This window comes from Delphinus delphis, chromosome 5, assembly GCF_949987515.2.
Source record: "Delphinus delphis chromosome 5, mDelDel1.2, whole genome shotgun sequence".
NCBI lineage: Eukaryota > Metazoa > Chordata > Mammalia > Artiodactyla > Delphinidae > Delphinus > Delphinus delphis.
In genome coordinates, this window is record NC_082687.1 from 111223083 (window position 1) to 111235136 (window position 12054).

The 12054-nt window shown below is 38.0% G+C and overlaps 1 long non-coding RNA gene and 1 other non-coding gene across 2 annotated transcripts in view; one reads left to right on the forward strand and one right to left on the reverse strand.

Moving 5' to 3' along the window:
• Positions 1 to 1750: 1750 nt before the first annotated feature.
• The window catches only part of LOC132426122 (uncharacterized), a 59919-nt gene continuing 49615 nt past the window's right edge, over positions 1751 to 12054 (reverse strand). The window contains exons 3-4 of the long non-coding RNA XR_009519598.1: positions 7059 to 7096; positions 1751 to 1779 (exon numbers count right to left, since the gene is read on the reverse strand). This is a non-coding gene — a long non-coding RNA (uncharacterized lncRNA). The remainder of the gene's footprint in view (positions 1780 to 7058; positions 7097 to 12054) is intronic.
• On the forward strand, positions 2058 to 2129 carry TRNAK-CUU (transfer RNA lysine (anticodon CUU)). Its single transcript has one exon. It is a non-coding gene; the product is annotated as a tRNA-Lys (tRNA).

A 12054-nucleotide genomic window follows, 5' to 3' on the forward strand; every position in this document is an offset into this window, starting at 1 on the left:
GGAGGAGGGAGGAAAGTGCATACAGAAGAATGACAAGTACGATAGCAAAATACGAGACTATCCTGTGGGCTTGTGGTTCCCAAATACAACAGCTGCACCAGAAATCTCCTAAGATATTTATCAAAATGCACATTCCCAGAGCCTCCAACAGACTGACTCAATCGAATCTCTCAGGCAAAGACCTGGGTATCTGGACTTGTAACAAAGGTCACCAGACATTCCGATAAGCAGACAGTATGGGAACTATTGGTAGACCAAGAACTGGTCCAACCTGAGACTCTAGGTCCTTAAGAGGATACAGCATCTGAGAGTTAATGTCAGGAAATATCCAGCCAGGGGATAAAAATATAGCCAAGAAGAAATTCCAAAGCCAGTAATAGGTCAGTCAGAAATTTTCCACAGAGAAAGGGATAGATTACAAAAATGGGAGTTAGGTAAATGAGCTGAACTTCAAAAACCAGAAGATGTAGACAAAGAAGGCAGTTTCTAGAAATAAAGACAAAGTGAGACTGAAAATCACCCTGTGAGAGATCAGGCAGAGGTAGACTTCCTGAACTCTACAAGGTACTGTGCAAGGAGATGGCTTAACAGCAGCCTTAATGTAACTGACCACTTCCACCTGGAGTTGAAAAGACATCCAGTTCAATTAGCTGCTGAAAAGACAAATCTGAGGAAAAATCAGGATTTTCAGAGATTAGAGATTACGGAGTTCCGAGATTATGGTTCAGTAGAAACCTGACTTTTAAAAGACAGAGTGAAGAGACACTGAATCATCAAGAGGAGAAAAGGGTAGTGTGAGCTGTCTCTCTTCATTTTATAAATTACCAGAGCCACAGGATTCAACTCCTAGTTCCCCTTAATCTCTGCATATAGAACTGTTCTTTAAACTACCAGTAGGTGGCACTGTGGTTTTGGTTTAAAAAAAAGCGTATTGCCAATGATAGTAAATTTAGTACCCTGTTTTAAAAAAAAAGAACAAGACAAACTTGTGTTAAGGAAAGACTAAAACCAAATTAAAATAACAGATCAATATCTGAAGGCTTATGTACTGTCCTTACTCAGAATTCTACACACTACGCTAGTTTTAATTTATGACAAATAAATTGCATAATTTAGCCAGAAATGGAACAGATCATCAAATCGACAAACATAAAAATCTGAAGGATGTCAAATATGGTTGTAAGTTAAGAGATATTTATTTGCAGTAAAGCAGCTAGCAAATTTCCGTGTGTATTCTGATTTTTGTGAACTTTAGGTTCTATTGCCTTCATGGGCTCTTTCCTCCAGAAAACATATAAATTATAAAATATTTTATGATTGCTTTGATATAAAGACACATATACTCCAGGCTAGATTAATCATTAAATATTTTCTTTTTTTTTTTTTTTTAACTGAACTTAAAACAGAGTTAAAATATTTTTGTGGGCCCCTAACCGTGCCATGGGCCCTATACCCTGTGTCTACTATGTCCAATGAATAAGTCCACCCTGGCTCCTTTAAGTTATCCTAAGAAATGAAACCTAGAGAATAAAACTAGAAGGAGATAATGAGGGTGAGCATGAACATAGCCTAAGTTGTCCACAGCAAAAGTGAAATTTCTTTGAAGCTTTGTGCATTAGCTTAAAGTTATATTCAAATATTGCAAGAAGTATGTTTAAAGTTACTTCCCATCAGGGAAAACTAAGGAAAACAAAACTTCTTACCTGAGTCACTGGTCAGTGGATAAGATGCAATTGCAATGAGTTGATTCTTCTCTGAGAGTTGTTACTCAGGAATTCCCTGCTGAGGGAAGCAGAATTAAGTGTACACACAAGACATTGATCAAGGGCAGTTGCCACAGGAAAGTAGAACCAATTTATGAGAAAGAATATTTTCATTCTGAGAGTTCTAGGTTTCTATTTTGTCAAGGGGGGAAGAATGAAAGCAGAAAGGAGCTGCTGTTATTTTTCTCAGGATCTAATTCTGAAAAAGAAAGTATATGAATTTGAGAGTCTACAGTTTTAAGTAAGGGTCTACACAGTATAATAATAGCAACTTTAAATAGAATCCAGGGAATTTCCTGGTGGTCCAGTGGTTAGGACTCGGTGCTCTTACTGCCAAGGGCCCAGGTTCAATCCCTGGTCAGAGAACTAAGATCCTACAAGCCGCACGCAGTGCAGAATGAATAAATAAATAAAATCCAAAATCCAAGAGTCAGAAACCCCGAGAATAGGAGGGGCTGATAACAGATTCTTGGGGAAGCAAAGAGAGCCATTCTAGGGCATTCTGAGAGACAATAAAATAAGGTGAAGCAGTGTTGGGTGTCTGGAGCCAGGGATCCCAATCAGGGATCAAGGGTCAGGAGTGTGGAGCAACTCTCCTAGGGCAGTGATAACTTTGAACACCATCCTTGAGGTGGAGATTACTTCAACTGAACCTAACTCATGATATTTTGCTAGACTTTGGGTACAAGTATTTGATGGATAATGTTTTAGTTTTTCATTTGTGCTTAATATTTTACATATTAAAATAATAATTCATCAAAAACTTTCCATATTGTCAAACAAAAAAGTCCTTCATTCAGTTTGGAATGACATGATTTGCTTCATTTGAACTCTAATTTTCTTTCAATGTTCACATTTCACAAAGATTATGGGGGAAACACTTATATAATTAATCCTCACCATGACCATTTTCAAATATTTAGAGCTACCAAAAAAGAAAAATCTTAAGACTGGAAATAGTGGATTTCTGGATTTCCTGTTGTAATAAGAAGTTAAAGTCAAATTGGGATGTACTCAAATTCCAAAACAAATACTCAATTATTCATACTTAACTTAAAGACTGTTGGCACTGAAGCACTTGTGTAGGCAAAGACTTCCCAGAACCTGCGGCATTAATGATTCAGAGAAAAAAAAAAAAAAAAAAACTTAAAGAATGATGGTCTTCTAGTCAGGAGTAATTCTCAGGGGATTTGAGTCAATGCAAGGTCTCAAAGAGAAGATGGTGAAAGAGTAGCCTGCTGTACTCTCTATTTTTCTCAAAGAGCGTGTACCGTTCCCCCCCTCCCAAGCTTTGCCCCATGAGAGGTGGAGAAGGAGGGAAATAATAGTCAGTCTACCAGTTCCTGCTCTTTCAGATGCCTGAGGAACAAGGCGACCTAATGACTTTAGCAGCAGTCCTCCAGTTCCAAAACACAAGTCTGATCGTTGGATCTGGGGAGATTGGAGTGGCTGCAGGGTTCTTAGGGAGTACTTTGCACATGAAGAACAAGCAATATAGATTGTTTATGCCAAACATTCCTGACCTGTAGCAGTTTCACTCTCACCTGCATAAGTCTAATGTAGGTCACATAGCATTAAACATTCATCTACAATTCTAGCCATTAAGCTTGCACTACATCCATCACAGAGAGTGAATTCTCTGATGACCAGCCATTAAGCGAGGTAGTACAGGGTTTAGGATCAAACCACCTGGGTTCAGATCTTGTCTCTGTTACTTATTAGTTGTACAGCCTTAGGTAAGTGGCTTAGCTTCCTTAAGCCTCCAGTTTATATCTATAAAATGGAGATGACGATAATAATACCTACATCAGAAATATCTAATGAGGATTAAATGAAATAATCCATATCAAAGTTCTTAGCTCATAGCACCTGGCAAGAATAAGAGTTCAAAGTTGGATATTAGCCACACTGCTTGTTATTCCAGGAAACGGCACTTCAGGACACGTCTGTTATGATGGCTGAGGCCATCTGTATATTACACAGAAAGAGCAGGGACAAAGGAGAGTTCCTCCATGCCCCTGCCAAAAGCAACTTGAAAGTTCAACGTTCAGTGGCAGTGAACAAGATGTAAAGGTCAACAGCCATTTCCTCTGGAACCTGGCTAGTAATCTGACGTCTGGAAATTGGCTCAATTTGTGGGTAGAAATAAACAAATTTTCTTCCCTGTGACCTTACAAACCAAACTTCATTCTAACCCTCGTTTCTTCCTAATCCCACTTCCTCAAAATTTATAAAATAATTTCCTCACATAAGCCCATGTGGTACTTTTTGGGTATATCCTAAATTGCAAGGTTATGAATCATTGTGTGAATGCTAAATATTTCTATTCCATTATAGGATTTAATAACAATGATAAAGAAATGCTCTATATTAAAAAGAAAATTAACCTCTTGATTTCAAATTCTGGCCTTTTTTTCCTTTCACAGACCACTTCTTATTCCACAGCATGTTACTATACTATTATTTATAAAGCATTCTTAGTCAATATTTATTTGATTCAAAATCATTATAAAGGCTAGAGTTGTTGCGCCCTAATTTCAGTTCTACATGTTTTCCACCATACACAATTTGTTTCAAACAAAATAGAAAGATCCCTACCCCCACAATCACTTTGCTCTTTCTTTTTTACAATAGGTCATTTCATAAGTGTTCTTTAAGGCCTCTCAGAGATGCAGAATCAAGGAGCATAAGAAATGAAGTCTGTTTCACAAGTAGTATCCAGCTCTATTCATTGAGGCTACCTGAAGAATTTTTTTTAAATCCCTTGCCTCAAGCCTGTGCTTCTATCCTTTAATTTATGCTGCACACCACCTAAATTGAAGTTGCCCAAATATCCATTTTCTAAATTATTCATTCTCTCTCACTATTAGTAGCCTGGTCACAGAAATACTGTGAAAGTTTTAGCATAATCAAGCAAACACTTTGCTCTATTCCTATTTCAAAAAAAAATATTCATTGAATACTTTCTGTTTCAAGCGTTCTGCTAGGTGTTGCTTATATAGTGATGAATAAAACAATTATAGTCTCACCTTCATGAGGCTTATCATTTAGTTGTGAAATCAGATATGAGACAAATAAACACAAAAATAAATATATAATTACAAATTATAGTGAGCCAGAAAGAAAGAAAGACAAGACAGAGGGAACATATGTGATTATAACAAGGGGGCACCCAATTTATGCTGAGGGAGTCAGAGAAGATCTCTCTAAAAACAGAATATGTTATTTGAAAGCTAAAGGATTCACAGCGTTTAGGTAGGAGAAGATTTGGCAGGGGGGGTGGGGGGGCGGTCTTCTAAGCAGAACACATGCAAAGGCCCTAGGACAACAAAGAACTTGCCACATTAAGAAACTGAGGAAGTCTAACATGGTGGAGCTTAGTGAGCAATGGGAAAAATCCTATAATATGGACTTGACCTCATATACCTCTTCTGAAATCAATTTTTTTCTTTAATCCGGAATGTCTATTCAAAAAACCATATTGCTAGATAATTTACAGTGTGGTTTCAAATTTCAAATTCTCATCAAAATTATATTACAAATAAACATGTACTCAAACCTGCCAACTTCCACACTCCCATTCACCACTCCCCTAAGGTCTGTCCCTACTAAATGATGCTTACATTTTTAAAATTATTTATCGAATGATCTAAAATTAGTGGAGTAGAAACATGAAACAATTTTTGTTTTACTCCTTTTCACCATGCACTATAAAATCTCTCTTTCCTATATTTTAACATATTAAGCAGATTTCATAGGTTGGTGGTCACATCCAGCTGTTAATGTCTAACCTTACCTAATCCAAAATTTAAAGCATCAATCTCAGTCCAATTCTGTGTTGGTTCCTTTCCCTCCTGGCACCTGCCATATTCGGCCTGAGTGATTAGGGAAGGAGAAGGATAATTCTGATCACTCATTCATCCTATCCCACGCCTGGGTTCTTTCTTCCTCCAGTGTATTGGTGAGAGCTAGGGCTTCAAAGGTTGCCACAGGCTAGATCCTGAAGAATCTTCTATGTCAAACTAAAGAACTTGGCCTTTATTTTTAAGGAGACACAGAAAACATTAAAGGAGAATTACACAAATAGATTTTCACTTTAGAATGACCCCTTCACCACACTGTAAAGAGTAGATTAGAGGAGACAAACAAGGATTTGGATTACAAAGAGAACACGGGCCTCTTGAAATCTCTCCCAAAGCTCCCTTCATACGTTTCTTCTCACAAACTTGTCTCAAAATGCCATGTGACCTCCATTGGCTTTGAAATACTTCTGAAAAATCCTTCCTCTAAACTTGGGCAAGTCTGACCAACCATTTTTAGGACTTATTAAATCCCACTATGAGGAAAAGGGCATTCTGCTTTATTAATCTTTGTTGAAGGGTAGCAAGATATTCAAATACAACTCTTTTGTCTTGGAGTTTCACCAGTGGCCCTGAAGTCTAAGCACAATGTCCAAATTAAGGAGCAAGACCTCCGAAGCAATACATCCTAAGGACTGTGAAACTGAGTCTACCAACATTGCTTAATCTCCCACCTCCATTTCTGTAAATATTGAAACTGAAAAAGCCTATAAAGGGAGGGCCTTTGGAAATTGTTCTGGGTGCTACGGAGGGGAGGAGATGGGGAAGGAGAGGAAAAAGTACTTTCCTTCACCTTAGTCCAGGTGACAGGAGCTTCTCTGAACCTCTCAAAAAACTTGGCCTACAGCCTCTGAAGATTGGGAGACCAGAGACTGGACTCTGCCTCTGCTGCAGGAAGTCCAAAGATGCAAGGCTGTAAATATTATTAGTCTGTAAATAGCAGAGAGAGCTGCGTTAACAATATTTATGGTTCCAATGACAGTAGGCAAAGGAGCTTGTCTCCTGGGACCCAGATGTGGATCCAGGGTCAGAAAGGCAGCCTGGTGTGTGAGAGGTGAGCCTGGAGAAGCCAAAGGCCCCCAGTAGGGAGACATATTGCTGGAAGCTTATGGCTAAAGGGGGACTCAAAAAGAGCCAGATATGGGAACATTACTTGTTTAAAGGGAACTGCAGTCACAGGTCCTTTAGCAGGAGGGTCCCAGGAAAAAAAGCACCCCAAGAGAAGAAGAGCCAACAACTGTCTAGCTGTCATCTTTGATACACGACTTATCTATGCCCCCTGCCCCTAACCCTGGGTATCCTGTGACTCTCTTTTAACCAGCTGGATGTGGCAGAAATGACATTGCAGGACTTTTGAGGCTAGGTTAGAGAAGGCAATGCCGCTCCCACTTTATTGCCAGATACAACTATATCAGTCAAGTAAAACTTTTCTTACCTCTTATCTTTCTTCTCCAGAGAAATGGGAAATCATACCTAGGAGTGGAAGAGGAAGTAGAATTACGAAATTATAAAGAGGTAGAGCATGCTTCCCCCATTCCTGGTCAGGCCTAAGCTGGGGGACAGGAGAACCCTAAATTAGATAAGAATCCTAAATTTTGATACTATACTTGACAACAATTTTTATTTGCTAAAATGAGACTTTCTTGTGATTGAAGGAACCAGAAAGCCCTTCTACCTACCAAATATTTCATCCAGGGCAGGAAAGAGTAAGTCCAAAAGCAGATTTGAAAGGAAAGAATAAAAATAATTCACACACTACTGAGTCCAGTTTATTTGATAAAATGTGTACACGATTTATGATATGTTTTGAAGCAGATGTAAAACAAGAGCTATGGAGTCAACAGAGAGCTGGAATTACATAGAAAGCAAAGGCCATAGGGTGACTATATCAAGGCCAGCTAAAATCCCTGGCCTGCTCAGGGTAAGGACTTTTTATGAAATAAATAAATTAGCTAGTGTAATTGTTTGGACAAGTCATAAAAACAGAAGAAAGCAAAACTGGGTTATACTTGCTCTTCTTTATTTTATACATTTCTGTTAAAACTTTTTGGTGGTTTTTTTTTTTTTTTTTTTTTGGAGGGGGTAGGTAATTCCTGGAAGCCCTGTGGATGTTGAGTAATATGGGATTAATTTTAAGAGCATAAATTATTCTATGTTGTGGGAAGACACACATGACCAGTAGATGAAGTGGCATTTCTGCAAGCAATCTGTTTTCTATTTCTTTCCAATAGCAAGACAAAAAACTTGTTTTTCCCTTATGCGGTCTTTCACAATATGTCCTATAATTTAAATTTCCTCTAAAGAGATATGTGTTCCTTTTTTCTTTTAATGATCAGAAATTTTCATGTCAAGAAAGATATGGTGCCTATATCCCCTCCTCAAAATCTGGGTGGGCATGTGACCCATTTTTAACCAATAGAATGTGGCAGAAGTGACATTGCATGACTCCCAAGACTAGGTCAGAAAAGGCAATACAGCCCCCACTTTGTTTGCTGAGATAATGACTTTGGGACCGCTGATGCTACAGAAAGGGGATTACCCTGAGACTGCCATGCTTTGAGGAAGCCAAGGCAACAAGGAGAGTCCAAGTGGAGGTGGTCCACTTGACACCCCTGTTGATGTCACAATTGACAAATAATGTCAACCACCAGGGAACTGAGAGAAGACACCCAAGTGACTCCAGCCCCCACCCCTTGAGTCATCTCTAGCCACCAAGTCTTCTCAACTGAGGTCCCAAAGTATGAGCCTCTGCTTTCAAGCCATTGAACTATGCCTCATCCACATTTCTGAACCTCAGGATCTGTGAGCATAATAAAGTTTATTTTAAGCTGCTAATTTGGGAGTAATATGTTACACAGCAGTAGTAAGTACAACAATAGAAATTTTGCAAAATATTGACTGACCTGGTCAATTTCTAGAATTCACAAGCTCCACCAGTTGCTTTATCCTATAGTTCTAACTTTCCCTTATACATCTGTCATGCATTGAGTTCTGTCCCCCAAAATTTCATATGAAGTCCCAGTCCCAGTACATCACCTTACAGAGGATGGTCCTTTACAAATTCTCAGACAGCTGTCTGTCTCCCCTGAGTATACTCTTCAACAAAAGAAGCTTCCCCAGGCTCATGCAGACATTCCTTATATGATATGATCCCTTGTCCCTTCACCACCATGATTATTCTCCTCTGAATTTACGTCCATTTATGCCAAAACAAGAAATAAATTTCCTATAATTAAAAACTGTACAGTTGGGCTTCCGTGGTGGTGCACTGGTTGAGAGTCCGCCTGCCAATGCAGGGGACACAGGTTCGTGCCCGGTCCAGGAGTGAGCCATGGCCGCTGGGCCTGCGCGTTCGGAGCCTGTGCTCCACAACGGGAGAGGCCACAACAGTGAGAGGCCCGCGTACCGCAAAAAAAAAAAAAAAAAACAACTGTACAGTAAAACCACAGACTACCTCACAAAGCAGTGAGTTTACTGTCACTGAAAGAAGAGCTTTGAAGACCCACAGATGCTGTAGAGCAATTACTAAATCAGAGAACATATTAGACTCACTGTCCTCAAGGATACCTTTTGATATTATGATTTAATAATGTATTAGATGCCTGAGATTCTGTTTATATTCTCTCGTGAACTGAGTAATAAATGAAGTACAAAAGGGGCACACAATTAAAAATTCTGATGATAGTATATTTTAGTAAGGCTTCACAAAAGAGGAAAACTGCAGAAATAGAAATGAGGACATTCTGAACGATTAGCAGCAAGCTAGTTATTTATCATAGCATCTCATTTACCTTCCCTTTGGATAAGCTAGGTCTTTAATCCTACCACCAATGCTCATGAGAACATTTTTACAAAAGCAGGTTTATGGAATTAGATCTAATTGCTTGATTCTTTTTATTTATGTTGAAATCAGAAAGCTCAGAGGAAGATTTCTTTCACACGGTTAGCCCCGTGGCATTTTCATACAAACCTATCTATAGATCAATCTCTAAAATATGGTTCCTTTTAGTAAAACATATTTGAATAAAGCTTTTACCTTTGAACAAAAAATGAAAAGGCTGAAAGGAAGTTATTGTGTGCCTGACCCAATGCACAACTAGGTTGTGAATGGTTCTAAGCCACCCAGCTTCCTGCATTCCTTAACAATGCTGCTGAGCAAGAGAACTTGTCTACAGATAGAGAATTCCTAAGATTCTGTGTGCCTACGTTCAAACTCCTATTCTGCTCATAAAGCTAAATGAGCTTCAGCTGTGACACTTGCTATAAAATAGCAAATACAGAATATCATACCCTCAGGATACCAATATTTCTGTCATGATCCCATCTTTGCTCTGGAGATAGGGGCTTTCCCAATTCACAAGCTCTTCACTCCTTGAAAATACTCCAGAAAAGAGCAGGGTAGGGGTCAGGGGAAAGAGTTGCCTAAGGAGAGTGAAGGGGCCTTGTACCTTTGTATGATTTCTCATTCATTAGCTCAAAATAAATTTAAATTTAACGTCAAAGATTTAAACAAAACAGAAACCACAAAATATCCAGGAAAAAAAAATGAGGGATTCTTTTTTAATCTTGAAATATGACCCTTATAAACATGACCCCAAACACAAAATCCATAAAAGTAAACTGTTTAACATCATAAATTTCTAAACTCTCTGAATGACAATAAATAATCAAACAAAACCAAACCACTGGCAACAGTTTCTATATGAATAGAAACTAATATAAACAAACAAAAAATGCTTAATTTCATTCATAATTTTTAAAATGGAACTCAAAGTGAGGAAATTGCATATTTTACCTATCAGGTTAGTATTCATTTTAAAAGTAAAAGCCAGTGTTGTCATGAGTGGAAACAAATAGGCCTTTTCATACACTGTTAATGAAGCAGTAAATTGTTGCAAAAATTTCGAAGGGCAATTTGGCAACATCTATCTCTGATGCTTTTCATCAGTTTTGGAAAATATTGGCCGTTATCTATTTGAATATTGCTCCTGTCCCATTATCAATCTTCTTTTAATACTCCTATTATGTATATGCTACCTAAAATAATCTTGAAGAACAGAGCTGAACAACTTACACAACCACAGATCAAAAACTATTATAAAACTATAGTAATTAAGACTGTGATAATAATGCAAGTATAGACAAACCTACTATGGTAGGCAGAATTCTAAAGATACCAACTTCCACTTCAAGATCACTATTCACTGTTATTTAATCAAACCTAATCAAAATACTGCTGTGAAGGAACTTTGCAATATTATTATGGTTACTAACCACCTGACTTGAAAATGGAGAGATTATCCTGGATTCTCCAGGTGGGCCCAATATAATCACATGAACCCACAAAAGCAAAAGAGGAAGGCAGAAGAGCCAGTCAGAGTTGCAGCAGAAGGGGTAGTAGGAGAGATTCTAAGTGTGAGAGAACTTGACTTGCTGTTTCTGGAGGGCCACACAGAAAGCATGAAAAGGAATGCACAGCCTTGAGAAGCAAAAACTAAACCCCAGCTGACGGCCAACAAGGAATTGGGGAACTCAGTCCTACAACCACAAGGAATTTAATTCCACCAACAACCTGAATGACCTAAGAAGCAGATTCACCTCCAGAGCTTCCAGATAAGAGGCCAGCCCTGCCAACACCTTGATTTCAGCCTTGTTAGACTTTAAACAGAGGACCCAGAAGAGCCACACTGTACCTAGGCTTCTGACTCACAGAGCTGTGAAACTTAAAATAGGTGCTGTTTTGAGCCACTAAATTCATGGTAACTTTCAATGACAATGTAATATATTCTCAACATGGAATACTACACAAAAAATGAGAATGAATGATCTACTACTATATCTAATGATACAGATGAATCTCAAGAGCAATGAGTGAAAGAAGCCAAATACAAAAACAGCGTATAATGTATGATTCTCTTAAGAAAAATATAAAAGCTGATAAAACTAATGTATGATGTTTAGAAGGACAATAGTCACCTGTGGGAGGATGGTGAGGGTTTGGTTAGTGACTTTGGAACACAAGGAGAGCTTCTGCAATACCAGTAATATTCTGTGTCTTGATCTGGGTTTCATGACACGGAAGTGTTCAGTTTGTGAAAATTCATCGAGTTTTACAATTACAATATGATCACTTTTCTGTATGTTTATAATACATCCATAAAATATTTAAACAATAGTGGAAGCTAGTGTTTGCAGTCCAATTGGACATTCTCAGTAACTTTACATCATAAAAATATTTTTATATATGCAAAAAAGTGGTAGAGACATGAGTAATTTATATTTTTTAAATTAAAATTGTTTAAAATTAAAATATACAAAAATAGGCACTGTACTTTTTCTTAACAGTCTTTTTACATAATGCATCACGTTTGTTTTTGTACTCTTATCTCATTTCTTTTATAAACTGTAGTGTACTAACTAAAACATTAGTC